The sequence below is a fragment of the Eptatretus burgeri genome, chromosome 12 (genome assembly GCF_056783735.1).
Source record: "Eptatretus burgeri isolate ZD-2024b chromosome 12, Ebu_testis_v1, whole genome shotgun sequence".
Lineage (NCBI taxonomy): Eukaryota > Metazoa > Chordata > Myxini > Myxiniformes > Myxinidae > Eptatretus > Eptatretus burgeri.
Window position 1 is genome coordinate 17,724,226 of NC_140972.1, and position 19,067 is coordinate 17,743,292.

Genomic DNA, 19,067 nt, shown 5'->3' on the forward strand with positions numbered 1-19,067 from the left:
TGGTCAGAGCCCAAGTCTCACATCCATAGAGCAAGACTGGAAGCATCAAGGACCTGAAGACCTGAACTTTCTTCCTCCCGCACAGGTACTGGCACCGTCACACCCCATTATCCAGTGAATCCATGACTTCAAAGGCCTGACCCAGACATCTATTGACCTCTGGCTCACAGCCAGCAGAGACGTGACTATCACTGCCTCGGAAAGTGAATCTCTCCGTGACCTCAACATCCTCGCCACAAACAGGTACAAACAAGATAGCAGCATCCAAGATGTCATTGAAAGCCTGGATCTTAGTTTTGACCCAGGGAACCCATAATACCAGCAGCTCAGACTCATTCAGCACCTCGAAGGTCCCCAAAAGGATATCTTGAGTCTCCGCCAAGATGACTGCATCATCTGCGAAATCAAGGTCAGAGATCTTGACATTCTCATACTCTGCACCGCAGCTTGATCTCTCTGACATGCTCCCAGAATCCAGTTCATACAAGCGCTGAAAAGTGTGGGGGCCAGTACACACCCCTGACGAACTCCAGCAACAAGTCGAAATCAAAAGGCACTCGTTCACCACTTGCTTCACATGTGTACCAAATTTCGTAAATATATCTTGAGGGGATTTGTAGTGAAGCTCCAGAAACGAAATGTGACGGACGGACGGACGGAACCCATTTCTATATCCCCCGCCAACTTCGTTGGTTGGTGGGGATTATAATTCAGATTTGGTATCATCACATCTCACAGCACTTTCAGTACCAGTGCAGTTCAGACAACACATCAGTGTTTGAGCTTGTCACCTCCACCACTGAATGGGGATGGAGGACATGTTTTCACCTCTGTCCATTTGTATGTCTGTCTGTGAGCAGGATATCTCAAAAGATTTGGAATGGATTCGGTGGACAAGATGGGTGTGTGACAAAGACAAATTGATTAGATTTTGGTGAAATCTGGATCCGGATCTGGATACAAGAATTTTAAGTGATTCTTCACCATTGACAGAGACAGGGCCAAAAAGGATATATAACATGATATCTCAAAAAATTGTGGACACATTCGGATGAAACCTCATGGACAGATTTGGTGTATGACAAGGACGAATTCGTTAGATTTTGGTGAAGATTCAGATCCAGATGCTGGAATTTTTAAAGCGATTCTTCACCATTGAGTGATCGGACCAAAAAACATGGAATGGAGAGCATGATATATCAAGTTGTGGCCCCATTTGTTCGGATGAAACTTGGTGGTTGAGTAGGGAGGTGAGGAGAACAAGCTGGTATCTGTTTGTGTTTGACTCCTTTGGCTTCCTCTTCCATATTTGTTGAAAACTGGTGGTTGCACCCAGGGGTGCATATGGGGGGGGAGGGTTTGTGGGTTTTTCGGCATTAAAAAATCCATGGTGGAGGGAGGGGGTAATCCCTCTGTAATCCTGGGGGTAGTCTTCACCATTGAGAATTTTGGTTGAGGTCCTGATGCAGATCCGGTCAATCGATGGGGTACAAAACATAAACTGTTCAACTTCGTTCATTTTCTCCCGTTTGTGTGTTTGTTAATTGTGAAATCAAAGGTTTTTCAAGTGCATCACATTGGTTGGTCACGTGTGTTATTCTGTCTGTTTGTTGATTGTGAAATTGAAGATTCGCAAGCACTGTACATTGGGTATGCCTGGTGTTAGCTTTCTGGTTTGGGTGGTGGGCTTGGGATCCTCAGGTCCTGAGTTCAAATCCCACTCAGCTGCTGAATGAATACCAGGTGGCGTTGACTTTGCCTGTCATTTTACTGAGGTTGGCAAAGTGTGTGCCAGCTTGCTGGCATCTTGTGTTGGAGTGGTGACCAGTCCAGGATTGTGCCCACTCGCCAAGGAGACTGCTGAGGCAGAAACAATCCTCTGCAAAAGAGTATGGTCCCAATGGATGGATGTATATTGGCTGGTCTGTTCTGTTGTTCTCTCTGTTTGTCTGTCAATTGCCAACAGGTCTCAATTTTACTGTGATATTCAAGAAACTTCACCACCTGGTAGTGATAGTGACAAGCTGGAAACCTATTGTTTTGAGGTCAAAAGGTCAAGGTCACATTTATAGTGAATTTTCAATCGATTCACTATATATATATATATATATATATATATATATATATATATATATATATATATATATATATATATATATATATATATATATATATATATATATATATATATATATATATAATCTCCTGGTGTTGGCGCAGTCTTTAGCGCAGTGGCTTGGGATCCAAAAGGTCCTGAGTTCAAGCCCCATTGGGCCACTGAATTAATACACCAGGGGGTTGACTCAGCTTGTCATCCTTCCGAGGTCGGCAAAATGAGTACCAGTGTACTGGGCCGGTGTATACCCCGGTTAAAATAGGTGTACCATATCCCTGTGTCGTAAGAGGCGACCAGGGTTGCGTCAGGAAGGGCATCCGGCGTAAGACATGTGCCAAATCACAATGCGGATCATACGGATGATCCGCTGTGGCGACCCCGAAAGGGAGCAGCCGAAAGAAGAAGAAGATATATATATACATATACATATACATATACATATATATATATATATACATATACATATATATATATATATATATATATATATATATATATATATATATATATATATATATACACATATACACATATATATATATATATATATATATATATATATATATATATATATATATATATATATATATATATATTGTTGTGGTTACCAAATTCGCAAACCACCATTCAGGTCCCTTAGGTGAGATATCTCGGTAAGTACATGTGTAGTTAGGCCCAAACCCGTTGTCTAGTGGGAATACATGTCATTCATGCGTGCTGCGACTCTTCAGGATAGCCGTTTTTCTTTTACTATCTTTATTTTGGACCAACCGCCATTGTTACCACCGCCAACCGCGTCTCAACAGTCGTCACAACATCAACCACCCACCACAACGCCGCTTCACCACAACAGCCACGACCTTTCCCGTCACACCTCGCAACCGTCGCATCGCCACCGTTCTTGCGCCGCTTGTGGGTACCGGTATTGGACTCGTGCAGGGCGCGCGCCGAACAGCGTGTACAAAACCACGGATTTTCCGCTCCAAAAACGGATCAAAAACGACACACGCCCACTTTTGTTCCGTCCAATCGGTGAGCGAGGGGCGATTTGGCCCCGCCTCCAGGGCGTTGGAGGGCGGTCGCTATATGCAAATTCATGGATCAAAATGCATTCACGCCCACTTTTTCTCGGGCCAATGGGGAGCGAGGTGAAAGGTCGAAGGCAGGGGGTCAAAGGCGAAGCCTCGGGGCTTATATAAGCGGCTGCGTTCGTCAGAAAAGAGTTGGTCGTTGGTTGTTGGTCGTCGTCGTGTGCGTTGGAGTCGGAGCGAAGAGGACGGAGCTGTGGAGAGGCGGCGAAGGCAGACGAGGGGGTGCTCGCGTCGTGCCGGGAGCTGCACACCAGGGAGGCCGACGGCGCGACCTGGTCGAGGTGGAGACGCTCATCGCGGGACTCGAGACAGAGTAGAAATCCTCCTTTCCCCGAGCATCAGCAACCCCCTCCTGTTTCCCCCCCCCGCGCTGAGATAGTGCGACCAAGGGGGCCCCTTTTCCCACCCCCTACCAGACACTGTCCGTGAGGCCCGCGGAGTTGAGGCACCATCGCCGCTCCGCGTCTCATCACCAGACGGGTAGGCCCGACCTGGTCTCGGCCTCAGGCCCGCCTCATCCTTGAGGGTGTTCTTTTTCTTGGTTTTGGGTATGTGTTGTCGGCGCCGTCTGCGAAGTAGAATTGTATAAGTGTTGCCGTGTGCTCGGTAGTCGGTATTAGCTCTGCATTGTGTCTTCGCTTTTACATTTGCTTTTTGTGTAAAATTGCATTGTGTTTCTCTTCTTTTCTATGTGCTTTTGGTGGAATTGTATATGTGTGCTTTCCGTTCATCGCGAATAAATGTGCTTTATGTTGAACTGTTTTCCCCGCTTCGCTTCGTCATTTCTTTCATTGAATCCTCATCTTGCTTCACGTAAAGGGTTGGTAGTGGGCTGAATACGCCAGATAATTAATCGAACCGTCGAGGCCGACGATAACACCGCTCGGTTATCCCGATAGTACGGAACGGGTCGCTTAAGTGGCCCGTGTCCGAAGTCGACCTGCGGCGAGGTGCGATCGCCCGGTCTACCCTCCGTGTGGGTACTTAGGTAGGTCGAATTTGGCGAGCAACCCTATCCCACGCGGGGCCGATTGGCTCGATCGCGGTGAGACCGAAAGGTCCACCCGTGACTGGTTCCCGGCGTTAGTCCGAGAGGGTCACGACTGGATTGTCCGTCCGGTGGGCGACGTGCCGCGATTCGAGTTACGTGGCCGTCAGCACGCCGGCGGGCGCGAATCCGTAACACTGGTGTCAGGTCGTGCGATACAAATCCACCGCCCTCCTCGCGGCACTGGTATCGGAGAACAGGAAAACGGGCTCTCCTGTCTCCAGCTAAATTCACGGGAATCGGTCCAGGGGTGAGAGAAGCGACCCCCGATTCCCTCCAAATTACGAGCGAGCGAAATTAACCCTTCACGAGAAGCAAGATGGCGTCTCAAGGCGAGCGGGTGCCGGGTGGATTAGGTATGTGTAATAGTAATGTGGAATCCATGGCTCAGGACGAGATCACCGTGCAAGAGAAACCCGTACCAGAAGGTTGGGAAAGGCATCGATGCCGTTCATCTGGTCAGTTTTTTTTATTATAACTCCACCGCTAAATGTAGTCAGTGGGAGTGGCCAGGGCAGGTGACAATACAGCACGTTATGGAACTCGCGCAGAGCATAATTGACGGAATGAAAAAAGGAACAACGAAATGAAGAGAAATACGCAACAAATGGAAAATAAAAAAATGGATGGAAACGCACTCGAAGCGAAAAACCAATTAAAAGAAAGCCAGGAGGAGACAGAGGAGGGATTGAAGGTCGAAACGGTGGAGTGTGAGAAAAGACTTCAAGACATGACGAAGAGAGTTGATAAGCTGGGACTGGAGGGAAAAACGGAGACAGAGGAACTGGGAAGACCGGTAGAAAACCACAAGCGCAAGCCGGAAGAACAGTTCGAAGCCAAAGCAAAGTCTGAGTGTGCGGAGATGAGAAAGGAATTGGAAAAGAAAGTTTCTGAGTTACAGAAACACCAAAACAAAGAGAAAGAACGACTCAGATGGGAAAGGAAAAGGAACCAGGAAGAGACAGAAAAAAGGAACCAGGAGAGAAAATGTATAGAGACACGGGAGACAGAAAAAATCGAGGAGAGACTGCACGATGAAGACGGGGTGAGTGACGCACACACACACACGGAGGTGGTGGAGGACAATGGGGGTGAGCTGGCGGACTGGGTAGAGACCCAGTGCGAGCACCTGGATGGCCTCCTCCAGGAACGAGGGGAAGGAGTATGCCCCCTTGAGGCGAGTCACGACCAGGTGAGTTCGGTCGTGCTTTGCGAGGTTGAGGGGAAGAGTGCTGTGGACAGGTGCACGGAGAGCTTGGGGGGCATAGAGGCCCCGGAGACCCTTGTGGGGACACGAATCCCCAGTGTGGTTGTCCCTGTGTGTGTGGTGCAAGGTGTGAGTGCGTCCCCGTGTGTGGAAGCGACCCCGTGTGTGAGTGGTGTGGTGGCGATGGTGCCAGGGTACGTGCTTCCCAGCACGCCGTGTGTGGAAGAGGCCGTGTGTGTGGATGAAACGGCCAGTGTGAGTGAGGCACCGCGGGTGAGTTCCCCGCGTGTGTGAGTGAGGGACCGTGTGTGGATGAAACGGCCAGTGTGAGTGAGGAACGGTGTATGAGTGAGGCACGGTGTGTGAATGAGGCACCGCGGGTGAGTGCCTCACCATGCGTGAGTGAACGGCCGAGTGTAAGGGAGACCGTGTGTGTGAGAGAGCGGTATGTGAGGGAGATGTCGGTTGGCATGCGGGAGCACGCAGCCGCGTCTCCCGGTGTGAATGTGATGGAATGGAGTGTGAGCGTCGTAACACGGAGGTGTGCGTGGGTTGAATGGCGACGACGACGGAGACATGCGAGGAAAGAAAGCCGAGTAGCGGCTGTAGCTGTTTCGGGGACCGTGCCGGGTTCGCCCAGCAGTGAGCACGCGGTCCGTGCTGTGCAACGCACGAGACCACCACGTGCTCGCTTGCGAGAGTGAAGTCCCGGTCCGGAAACGCACGCGGTGGATTTGCCGATCCCGCGGACGGACAAAGTTTAGGCAGGAAAATGGATTTGGACCGGACGGGTTCTCCACGCGATCGTGTGTGTTAAGCTCCAACGGGCAAAGCACATGTGTTCGCGTGGGGAACCCCTCGAGACGTGGGGCTTGTTTTTTTTATGCGCACGGTGACGCCATGGCTGCACGTGGGGTTGGAATCCGGCAGGAGGGGTATCCCTGCCGGATGGGACCGTCCAAGGAGGGACGAGGAACACGTGCAGCTGCATGACGTCACGGGCAGGTGCGAAGTGCGCGAGTTGCCGCGCGGGTGCTGCGCATGGAAAAAAAAAAAAAAAAAAAAGCAAGCCTCACTTTCGGGTGCACAGGATTCCTGGGCAAGGGGTGGAAGACCCCCTTACCTGGGCACAGGATGGAAACTAGTTAGGGGGAAGGGTTAGCTTAGTTAGACCGACTCCATGGGGCATGGGAAAGTCCTCATGGAGTCCGTGGAATGGATTAGTTAGAGGGATTGTAGCCAGATTTAGGTTGGGAAATAAAATGATTTTTGATGATTTGGAGACAGAGACAGACTTTGAGTGTGTAGAGTTGACGTAGTTTAGCTACGTAGTGTTAAAAGGAATGTGCTATAGCTTAAGGGACGACGTGGGAGCACGAGTTAGTTAGGGGATGTAGTTAGGAGGATGGCAGAGTTCAGCGGTGAGTGTGTTAAAGAGTTGTTGGTGAGTGAGTGAGGGCAGCGGGTCTGTGTGTATGGAGCGAATGGGGAATGCATGGTGCGATGAGTGATTGGGGGGAGGAGTGACTCCCACCCAAGGGACCCCGGGGTCAGTGTAGATTGAGTTAGCTGGGTTAGTCAAATTGAAAAATGGAGGTCGTTTTGTTGTTGGTGGGAGTGTAGGCTCGAAACCCATTTGGAGGGGTGCAGGAGCCCTGTTGACGGGCTTGGGAGCGTGGCTGCGAAAGGTGAGTATCGCTGAGTGGGTACCCCGGGCACCAGGCTAGTCGGCCGTGGTAGGCCAAGGGCCCATGGGGGGCCGGGATAGCGTCGTGGGCACGGGTGCGCCTGCTTGGTGCGGGGGCCCGGGGCGCCATTAGCCGCGTGGGCAGAGTTGTGGGCACGGGTCACCCTCGGAAAGGGGCCCGGGGAGCCAGCCTGCCACGTGTGCGTTTCAGGGGAGGTGCCATGGGGGGCACTCCCCGGTGTTAGGGAGCTGGTAGGCTCGGAGGCAGTGTAGTGCCCGGGGGTGCCATAGCGGGAGATTCGGCAGAGGGTCGTGCCTGCCAGAGGGGGCCACGTGTCCCAGCCAGGACACCGTGTGAGGGCACGGAGAGAAAATTGGGGGGGCGAGGCCCGAAATTGTGAGGACACCAACACAGGCGACGGGAATCTGGGTTGTTAGAACCAATAGTTTAAGCGAGAGGCACTTGTTGAAAGCCCCGGGGTAGTTTCGCAGTTAAATGGTTAGGGTAGATTAGGAGATGTACCCCTCCGCACCATCCATCCGCTCGCTCTCGTTGTGGGCCGCTGGACCCACTTTGGTTATAGATCGCTGAACTCTGGGGAGGCCATTCTGAGGCTTGAGTTGGGCCTCGACACAGGACGCCAGCTCTCCCTTATTCCCCTCCGGGAAGGGAACGTAGGGGTTGGGAGTAGGCTAGGTGACAGGATAGGTTAGCCGAACAAAGACGATAAAGGGGGTTAGGGGACGATTTATAGAGGGGAAGTAAACATAAAAAAAAATAATAATAAGTTGGGGCTAAATTGGGGTTTGGACAAATTAAGGGAGTGGGTATGTACAGTGACAGGCAAAGGCGATAGGTGGGAGGGAGACAGGTAGGTAGGTCCGAGCCCGCCTTCCAAGTGGCCAGCACCACCGCACTCCCTCCACCAACCTCCACTGAACGGCAAAGGCTGGCCAACTTCAACGGCTGGCCGTGTTTTGCTTCAAGGCAGAGGCCGGCCAACTTCATCGGCAGCTGTTGTTTTGCTGCAAAGCCTGTGCCATCGGCTGGCCGTGTTTTGCTTCAAGGCCTGTGCCGGCCCACTTCATCTGCCGGCTGGCTGTTTTCTTCAAGGCCTGTGCCGGCCAGTTCGTCTGCCGGCTGTGTTTGCCTGCAGCGGCCTTCTTCTGCGGGCTGTGTTGCCTGCACCTTTGCCATGCCATGCCCACTGCCCACGTTCACCAGCCCCGTTCAATTTTTGCTTTGCCCCCCCCCTGTTCATTTCCATGTGCGCCAGGATCCGCAAGGCAACAGTTTGCAAGCTGCAAGAACTGCCCTGTTGGCAGCTACAACACGGGCCTGCAGTGGCGGCCCGTGCACCGTGTTTGTGTCCATCCATCCATTCGTTGTGCTCATTGCGTGTGCCACTTGAGCTGGCACGGAGACTGCGTTTGTGCAGCCCATGCACCGTTGTGGTTCACTGCGTTCAGTTCAAAAGGGAAGGCCTTGGACTGCGTGTGAGCAGCCAGCCACGTTCCCTGTCACCTGCATTGTTTTGAGCCAGAGACTGCATGTGAGCAGCCTGGCTCCCTGCTAACTGCTTTCTTTTTGCAGAGTTCATTGATCCTGGGCCATGGTTTAGTGTAAAATTTGTAAGTTAAGGTTAAGATGTACTGTAAATATGAGTGCGCCCCCGGCATGTCTGTCCTAGCGCCGGCAATTTTATTTAAGTCGTCCGTGTGAGTGAGTTTGTTTAGGTAGTTACGCAGCCCTCAGGTTATTTATTTTGGGGACACGAATACCATGAATGTCGCACTCAGGGATCCGTAGGTAAAATGTACTAGGGGAAAACTACACATGATGGCACACGAAAATTTGACGACTCGGGACGAGTCTGTAAAAAGGGGAGGGGTAGTGTTGTGGTTACCAAATTCGCAAACCACCATTCAGGTCCCTTAGGTGAGATATCTCCGTAAGTATATGTGTAGTTAGGCCCAAACCCGTTGTCTAGTGGGAATACATGTCATTCATGCGTGCTGCGACTCTTCAGTATAGCCGTTATTCTTTTACTATCTTTATTTTGGACCAACCGCCATTGTTACCACCGCCAACCGCGTCTCAACAGTCGTCACAACATCAACCACCCACCACAACGCCGCTTCACCACAACAGCCACGACCTTTCCCGTCACACCTCGCAACCGTCGCATCGCCACCGTTCTTGCGCCGCTTGTGGGTACCGGTATTGGACTCGTGCAGGGCGCGCGCCGAACAGCGTGTACAAAACCACGGATTTTCCGCTCCAAAAACGGATCAAAAACGACACACGCCCAATTTTGTTCCGTCCAATCGGTGAGCGAGGGGCGATTTGGCCCCGCCTCCAGGGCGTTGGAGGGCGGTCGCTATATGCAAATTCATGGATCAAAATGCATTCACGCCCACTTTTTCTCGGGCCAATGGGGAGTGAGGTGAAAGGTCGAAGGCAGGGGGTCAAAGGCGAAGCCACGGGGCTTATATAAGCGGCTGCGTTCGTCAGAAAAGAGTTGGTCGTTGGTTGTTGGTCGTCGTCGTCGTCGTGTGCGTTGGAGTCGGAGCGAAGAGGACGGAGCTGTGGAGAGGCGGCGAAGGCAGACGAGGGGGTGCTCGCGTCGTGCCGGGAGCTGCACACCAGGGAGGCCGACGGCGCGACCTGGTCGAGGTGGAGACGCTCGTCGCGGGACTCGAGACAGAGTAGAAATCCTCCTTTCCCCGAGCATCAGCAACCCCCTCCTGTTTCCCCCCCGCGCTGAGATAGTGCGACCAAGGGGGCCCCTTTTCCCACCCCCTACCAGACACTGTCCGCGAGGCCCGCGGAGTTGAGGCACCATCGCCGCTCCGCGTCTCATCACCAGACGGGTAGGCCCGACCCGGTCTCGGCCTCAGGCCCGCCTCATCCTTGAGGGTGTTTTTTTTTTTGAGGGTCATCATTTTTTTTTTGAGGTGTTTGAGGGTCATCCTTTTTCTTGGTTTTGGGTATGTGTTGTCGGCGCCGTCTGCGAAGTAGAATTGTACAAGTGTTGCCGTGTGCTCGGTAGTCGGTATTAGCTCTGCATTGTGTCTTCGCTTTTACATTTGCTTTTTGTGTAAAATTGCATTGTGTTTCTCTTCTTTTCTATGTGCTTTTGGTGGAATTGTATATGTGTGCTTTCCGTTCATCGCGAATAAATGTGCTTTATGTTGAACTGTTTTCCCCGCTTCGCTTCGTCATTTCTTTCATTGAATCCTCATCTTGCTTCATGTAAAGGGTTGGTAGTGGGCTGAATACGCCCGATAATTAATCGAACCGTCGAGGCCGATGATAACACCGCTCGGTTATCCCGATAGTACGGAACGGGTCGCTTAAGTGGCCCGTGTCCGAAGTCGACCTGCGGCGAGGTGCGATCGCCCGGTCTACCCTCAGTGTGGGTACTTAGGTAGGTCGAATTTGGCGAGCAACCCTATCCCACGCGGGGGCCGATTGGCTCGATCGCGGTGAGACCGAAAGGTCCACCCGTGACTGGTTCCCGGCGTTAGTCCGAGAGGGTCACGACTGGATTGTCCGTCCGGTGGGCGACGTGCCGCGATTCGAGTTACGTGGCCGTCAGCACGCCGGCGGGCGCGAATCCGTAACAATATATTGTTGCGGATCCAGGGGTGGGGGGTTCTCACCCAAGTCTCAATAGCCAAATGTTACAGATTCGGCACCACCCTCACCACCGCCGTCTCCGGGGTTTATACTGTCGGCTGTCTCGGCACAGGCCTCTGGTCATGCGTCTTCAATTGCGATACCAACGTACCCCTGGACCTTACCAGTTGCGGAAATAGAACCCCGGTTACAGACTCGTTTTGTCAGATGCCGAGCGTTTTCTGCCAGTCTGTAACCATTTTGGTTTTATATACCAATCGAGCGAATTGTTTCTCAGCGCCACACGAATTGAGTCAAAGCGGCAACTTCATACAAATCAGCCAGATTTATTGGGGAACCTCGGGGAACACAACACAAGCAAAATATTCACGACAATGTTTTAACTAATCCATAACCCGTTCTTAACTTGGGAGATACGGATTAGGGGTTTCGAAGAGGTTCCTCCCGAGATAAGCCTGAAACAACATGCAGACAAGACAGAGTACTTGGTGATGTTTCATGGAAGAGAGGAAAGTGTCAAAAGCATGAATGTCGCTCATAACAAGCGGATGTCCACGGATTCGAGCCCCAAGCTCGAGCATACCGCGTGGCAAAATAGCGCTCGTCCTCCTTTTTCGCATCGCCCACGCACGCGGCCTCCATGCGTTCAGACCCCGCGAGGTCGACTGCACCAGACCGTCAGGTCGATGATGGGTTTCAGCTGGTTTCTCACAAGGTCCAGCATACAAGTCCCGGCCTGGCCTGTTCACCAGGCCTCCTTCACGAAGCAGATCGCAGACAGACACAGCCGTTCCCTACACAGCAGATCACGACTCCCCCCAGTCGTTTCTCATCCAGCAGAGGGCAGACAGACCTCATGCAGTCCTTTCCATGCCTTTCCCTCGGCCCTGGCTCGCTTCTCCAGGCCACAGAAGGCAGACCCGGTGCGCCCAGGTCCAGTTTCTCTCCAGGCAGAATCACCACTCGCTTTCCTTTTTCTGCTCGCCTTGAAGCCCCAGCACGCCTCAAAACCGACTGCAGTTTTTGTACTTCTCTCATTTCACTTCCTTTTTAGGCCACTCCTTCTCAGCCGACTGGGCAGGGCTGCATCCAGAGAGGGGAAGGAAGGAAGAAGAAGCTCTCGGTACACCACCACTGCACAAACAAATAACAGCCTGTGACACCTCCCGACACACGTCACGTCAAATTACCGAACAACCTGGCTAAACATGCATTTAATGGGGGATCTGGGCTAATCCTATGTTTAGTCTCATACTCAGGGCCATTTCCGTTACAACATACATATATATATATATATATATATATATATATATATATATATTTTTTTTTTTTTTTTTGTTTGCCCGACGAACCGTGAACCCGTTGGGTTCCCGTTGTGACAGCGGTTGATAAAAAAAATCATTTAAAAAAAATAATAAAACATCCAGCGAACTATGCAGCTGAGGTTGTTTGCATTGATCAAATAATCCCGAAGAGTCGTTGTCTGAATAAGCCTGGTGTTGGCTTAGTGGTTCGGGTGGTGGCTTGGGATCCCATTGTCCTGAGTTCAAGCCCCGTTGGCTGCTGAATTAACACCAGGGGGTTGACTCAGCCCGTCATCCTTCCGAGGTTGGCGAAATGAGTGCCAGTGTACTGGTCCCGGTGTATGCCCCGGTTAGAACAGGTGTACCATATCCCTGTGTGTCGTAAGAGGCGACCAGGGTTGGCGAAAGGAAGGGCATCCGGTCATAAAACATTGCCTCACAAAAAGCCAAACCCCTGCACAGCAGGGAAAAATGGCTGTAAAAACGGTCATTTATATATATATAGTCGTTGTCTGAATCAGGAATTGATTTTTTAATAATTTTTTTCGTTGCCTGATTTGAACAAAACTTGATGCTGCACACTGCAGGAGAATGGTGAGTAAGGTGGGCCGAATCTTTTTGCACTATCATGTATCGTTTTGGCTGTATTTCGGAAACAAAAATACATTTTTCATACAAAAATACAAGATGAGAGTTTTCGTAATATATTGAAGATAGATGTGTGTGTGTGTGTGTATATATATATATATACATATATATATATATATATATATATATATATATATATATATATATATATATATATATATATTGTGATGGCTGTGGAAATACGCAGAACACCATACAGGTCATCAGTTAGTGATGCCGATAAGTCCGTGTTCATTTAGATTTCCCCACCGTTGTTTAATGGGATTTATCCGTGTAGACAGGGCTGTGATCTTGAGTTGGTTGCGATTTGTTAGGGTTAGTGCCACCGCCTCCAAACCATACAACATAGCTGGTCTCACTACCGTCTTATATACTTTCCCCTTCACTCTTTCAGCTACCCTTCTGTCACAAATCACTCCTGCAACTCTTCTCCACCCACTCCATCCTGCCTGCACTCTCTTTTTCACTTCTCTCCCACACTCACCGTTACTTTGGACAGTTGATCCCAAGTATTTAAACCCATCCACCTTCCCCAGCCCAACTCCTTGCAACCGCACCATACCACCACCCTCCCTCTCATTTGCGTACAAGTACTCCGTCTTACTCCGACTGACTATCATTCCCCTTCTCTCCAGTGCGTACCTCCACCTCTCAAGGCTCACCTCAGCCTGCTCCCTACAGATCATGATGTCATCCGCGAACATCATAGTCCATGGGGACTCCAGTCTGATCTCGTCCGTCAACCTGTCCATCACCATTGCAAACAGGAAAGGGCTCAGAGTCGATCCTTGGTGCAATCCCACTTTTACCTTAAACCGGTCCGTCATTCCTACCGCACACCTCACCGCTGTCACACTGTCCTCGTACATATCCTGCACGATCCTCACATACTTCTCCACCACTCCAGACTTCCTCATACAATGCCACAACTCCTCTCTTGGCACCCTATCATAAGCTTTCTCTAAATCCACAAACACACAATGCAACTCCTTCTGGCCTTCCCTATACTTCTCCATCAACATTCTCAAAGCAAACATTGCATCAGTGGTGCTATTTCCTGGCGTAAACCCATATTGCTGCTCACAGATCATCACCTCTCCTCTCAACCTATCTTCCACTTCTCTCCCACAACTTCATGGTGTGGCTTAACAACTTTATCCCTCTGTAATTTCCACAGCTCTGCACATCACCCTTATTATTGAAAATCGGAACCAGTACACTTGATCTCCACTCCTCCGGCATCTTCTCACTTTCCAAGACTTTATTATACAATCTGGTTAACAACCCCACTGCCATCTCTACAAAGCACTTCCATGCCTCCACTGGTATGTCATCTTGGCCAACCGCCTTTCCACTTTTCATCTTCTTCATAGCAGTCCTCACTTCATCCTTACTGATCCACCCCGCTTCCAGATTCACTATCTCCACCTCTTCCAACCTTCTCTCTCATTTTCTTCATTCATCAGCTCCTCAAAGTACTCCATCCACCTTCTCAACACACTCTCCTCGCTCGTCAGCACATTCCCATTTGCGTCCTTTATCACCCTAACCTGCAGCACATCCTTCCCAGCTCGGTCCCTCTGTCTTGCCAATCGGTATAAATCCTTTTCCCCTTCTTTTGTATCCAACTTCTCATACAGCTCGTCATATGCCTTTTCCTTGGCCTTTGCCACCTCTCTTTTTGCCTTTCGCCGCCACTCCTTGTACTCCTGCCTACTTTCTTCATCTCTCTGACTATCCCACTTCTTTTTCGTCAACCCCTTTCTTCCTTATACTTTCCTGTACTTCCTCATTCCACCACCAAGTCTCCTTATCTTCCTTTCTCTGTCCAGATCTCACACCAAGTACCTTCTTCGCTATCTCCCTCACAACTTCTGCTGTCGTTGCCCAATCATCCCACCCATATTTACCACCATCCAACGCCTGTCTCACCTCCTCCCTATATTTCACGCAACAGTCTTCCTCCTTCAGCTTCCACCATCTGGTCCTTGGTTCAGCCCTCACTCTCTTCCTCAACCTCACCTCTAAAGTCATCCTACAGACCACCAATCTATGCTGTCGAGTTACACTCTCCCCTGCCACCACCTTACAGTCACTAATCTCTTTCAGGTTGCATCTCCTGCTTAAGATGTAATCCACCTGTGTGCACTTTCCTCCACTCTTGTATGTCACCCTGTGTTCCTCCTTCTTGAAATACGTATTCACCACTGCCATTTCCATTCTTTTTGCAAACTCTAAGACCATTTGCCCTTCCAGATTTCTCTTGTTGAGACCGTACCTACCCATCACCTCCTCATCCTCTTTATCCCCTTCCCCAACATGCCCATTGAAATCTGCTCCAATCACCACTCTTTCATCCTTGGATACACTCTCCACCACTTCATCTAACTCACTCCAGAAATCTTCTTTATACTCCATCTCACACCCCATATGTGGGGCATATGCAGATGACATTCATCATCACCCCTTCAATTTCCAACTTCACACTCATCACTCGGTCAGACACTCTCCTCACCTCCAATACCCTCTTGACATAATCTTCATTCAGGATTACCCCGACACCATTTCTCCTCCCATCCACACCATGGTAGAACAGTTTGAAACCACCTCCAATGCTCCTTGCCTTACTCCCCATCCACTTGGTCTCTTGTACACACAGTATGTCCACCTTTCTTCTCTCCATCATATCAGCCAACTCTCGCCCTTTGCCAGTCATCGTCCAAACATTCAGAGTTCCAACTCTCACCTGCACACTTCTACCCTTCCCCTTCTCCCACTGCCTCCGGACTCGCCTTCCCAGTCTCCTTCTCCTTCGCCCAGCAGTAGCACAATTTCCACTGGTACCTGCTGACCACCGGTACCGGTGGCGGTCGTTGGTAACCTGGGCCTCGACCGATCCGGAATGGAAATTCGTTTTGTTGTCCGCATAATGATTTGGCATCGGTTTTTCCGCCGGAAGCCCTTCCTGACGCAACCCTGGTCGCCTCTTACGACACACAGGGATATATGTGTGTGTGTGTATATATATATATATATATATATATATATATATATATATATATATATATATATAGATATATATCGTGTTACGGCTGTGGAAATTCGCAGAACACCATAAAGGTTCCTGAGATTAGCTATGCCAGTAAGTGAGTGTTCAGATAGCTTTCCCCACCGTTGTTTAGAGGGGTTTATTCGTGTTCGCCGGGCTGCGACTCTTTGAGATTGCCGTTTTTCTTTATCTATCGTTATTTTGAACCACGCAAACAACAACCGCCACCAAGTACGCCACAACGCCAAGCACGCAACAAACCTTCACACGAACAACCGCCACCAACTACGCCACAATGCCAACCACGCCACAATAACCATCACAACAACTACCACCATCTTCGCCACTACGTCCGCTTCCGAACGCCATCCTCCACGGATCACGCGACGACGGTTTCCATGCCGGAAACCGTCCGAGAACGTCAAACAAAGGTGCCAAGGAAAGAACTGCGATGACGCATGGGTTTTACCGCCTTTTTTCTCCGAGGCTGGTGTGAAGGGAAGGGGGCAGGGCAGCTCGCTTCCGATTGGTGCATGCATGGCGTGAGGGGGTCGGAGTGAGGGCACACCCCTTTTCGAGAAGCTTCTTGAAGGAAGGTGGAGCTGAAAACGGGGTGGGGCGAAGGGCGGACCGCACACGAGGCTCACTCTCTCTTCTTGGTTCATACTCGCCCCTGTCTCATGGTGGTCCAGTTCTTCTTCTTCTTCCTTGCTTGGTTCCTGCGTTCGTAGTCCTGTGAACGGCTTGTTGTTGGGAGACGCGGACGGAAGGCGCAGCAGTGCCGGCTGTGTGGTGGACCTGCGCGTCCAGACGAGGAGTGCCGGAAAGAGCTTGCCGGCCACATGGGAGGCCCGGAACCAGGCGCGACCACGCTGACGGTCGTGGGAGCGGGACATCGCGACTCGCCGACCACAGAGGCACCTTAAGGGTGCAGGTAACCGGCCACGGTCTTGCGGGACCCGTTCGGTCCTCCAGGTCCCGCGTTATAAAGGTCCCTGGACCCCGTCTTCCTCCCTGCCTATGGGGAGGTCTTTCATTTTGTTTTTGTATGCATGTTGTGGCGCCGTGTCCTGTTCAGTAATAACTGTATAAGTGACTGGAGATAATAATCATATTCGGTTGTATTGCTTTTGCTTCTCGCCTGAATATTGCATGACTGCCTTGGCTGTCTATACGTGTGCTTGTTAATAAATGTCCTTGTGTGAAATGTATCCTGTTCGTTGCGTCATCTTTCCCCCATTGTAAATGCCATCTTGCATCGTGGAATAATTAGTTGGGTTTTAAACACCCGGTAAGGAGAATCGGATCCGTGGAGGTCGGCGATAATACCCGCTCGGTTATCGCTTGAGAACGGAACAGACCGCTTCAGCGGTTCGTGTCTCAAGCCAACCTGCGGCGCGGTGCAGCCCCTCGGTAGGTTACCCGTGCGAGTACTTAGGTATATCGACATTCGGCAATTCACGCTATCTTGCGTGGGAAGAATGCGGACTGGGCTGTGGTGAGGTTAAACCCCCACCCGTGACTGGTTTCTGGCGATAGTTCCAGGAGGGTCATGACGGAATTGTCCGTCCGGTGGGTGACACGGCTGCTATTAGTGGAAAGTGGCTGATCGCATGACGACGGGCGCGAATTCATATATATATTATATATATATATATATATATATATATATATATATATATATATATATATATATATATATATATATATATATATATATATATATATATATATATACATATATTTTGTTACGAATTCTGGCCTGCCTGGCGTGCGAGCGATTGTGTAACTACAATCGCAACCGCGTCGCCCACCGGACGGACAATTCATTCGTGACCCTCCTGGAACTACCGCCAGGAGCCAGTCACGGGTGGGGGTTTAACCTCACCACGATCGGGCCAATTGCCCACCCGCGCAGGATCGGGTTACTCGCCAAATTCGACCTTCCAAAGTACCTGCGCGAGTTGTCGACCGGGCGATCGTACCTCGCCGCAGGTCGGCCGAGGACACGAACCGCTTAAGCGATCCGTTCCGTGCTACAGTGATAACTGAGCGGTGTCATCGCCGACCTCGACGGATGTGATTCTGTTTACCGGGCGTTTAAAACCCTCCACTAATTTATTCTGCGATACAAGATGGCACTTTCAAAAGGGAAAAAGACGACAAACGGGATACATTTCACCCAAGGACATTTATTCAAGCACACACGTATTCAAAAGTATGTATGTATATATACCTGGTGTTGGCGCAGTGGTTAGGGCAGCGGCTTCAGATCCAAAAGGTCTTGAGTTCAAGCCCTGTTGAGCCACTGAATTAATACACCAGGGGGTTGACTCAGCCTGTCATCCTTCCGAGGTCGGCGATGTGAGTACCAGTGTACTGGGCCGGTGTATACCCCGGTTAAAGTAGGTGTACCATATCCCTGTGTCGTAAGAGGCGACCAGGGTTGCGTCAGGAAGGGCATCCGGCGTAAAAACATGTGCCAAATCATTATGCGGATCATACCGATGATCCGCTGTGGCGACCCCTAATGGGAGCAGCCGAAAGAAGAAGAAGAAGATATATACATACACACACACACACACATACATATCCATATTTTCTCACACACACACATACATATCCATATTTTCACACACATATATACACACATACACACATACACACATACACACACATATACACACACACACACACATACATATATACACACACACACACACACACATATATACACACACACACACACACACACACACATACATACACACATACATACACACACACACATACATATATACAAACACACATACATATATACACACACACACACACACACACACACACACACATACACATACATACATACACACACACACATACATATATACACACACACATACATATATACACACGCACACACACATACATATATACACACACACACACACACACACATACACACACACACACACACACACACACATACACACACACACACACACACATACATATATACACACACATTTTTTTTTTTTGTTGTTTTTTTGTTTTTTTGTATACCTTGGTCGAGGCTCGTATGAGAGCTAACACACAACTCACAGCAAGGAGGCATGAGACAAGAGGGGCGGGAGTGGAAGGGACAAAACATTGGGGAACAGACACAGGTGAACTGTGGAAGGGAGAGGGATGGGGATGGGACGGGGAACATGGCGAGGGGAAGATGGACATTAAAGGGACTTTCAGGAAGGAAAGCAGGAGAATTGAAGGAAGT

At 50.2% G+C, this 19,067-nt stretch overlaps 1 long non-coding RNA gene across 2 annotated transcripts in view; it reads left to right on the forward strand.

Moving 5' to 3' along the window:
* Nucleotides 1-19,067, forward strand: part of LOC147015177 (uncharacterized) — a 177,247-nt gene that overhangs the window by 40,984 nt on the left and 117,196 nt on the right. The window lies entirely within an intron of this gene.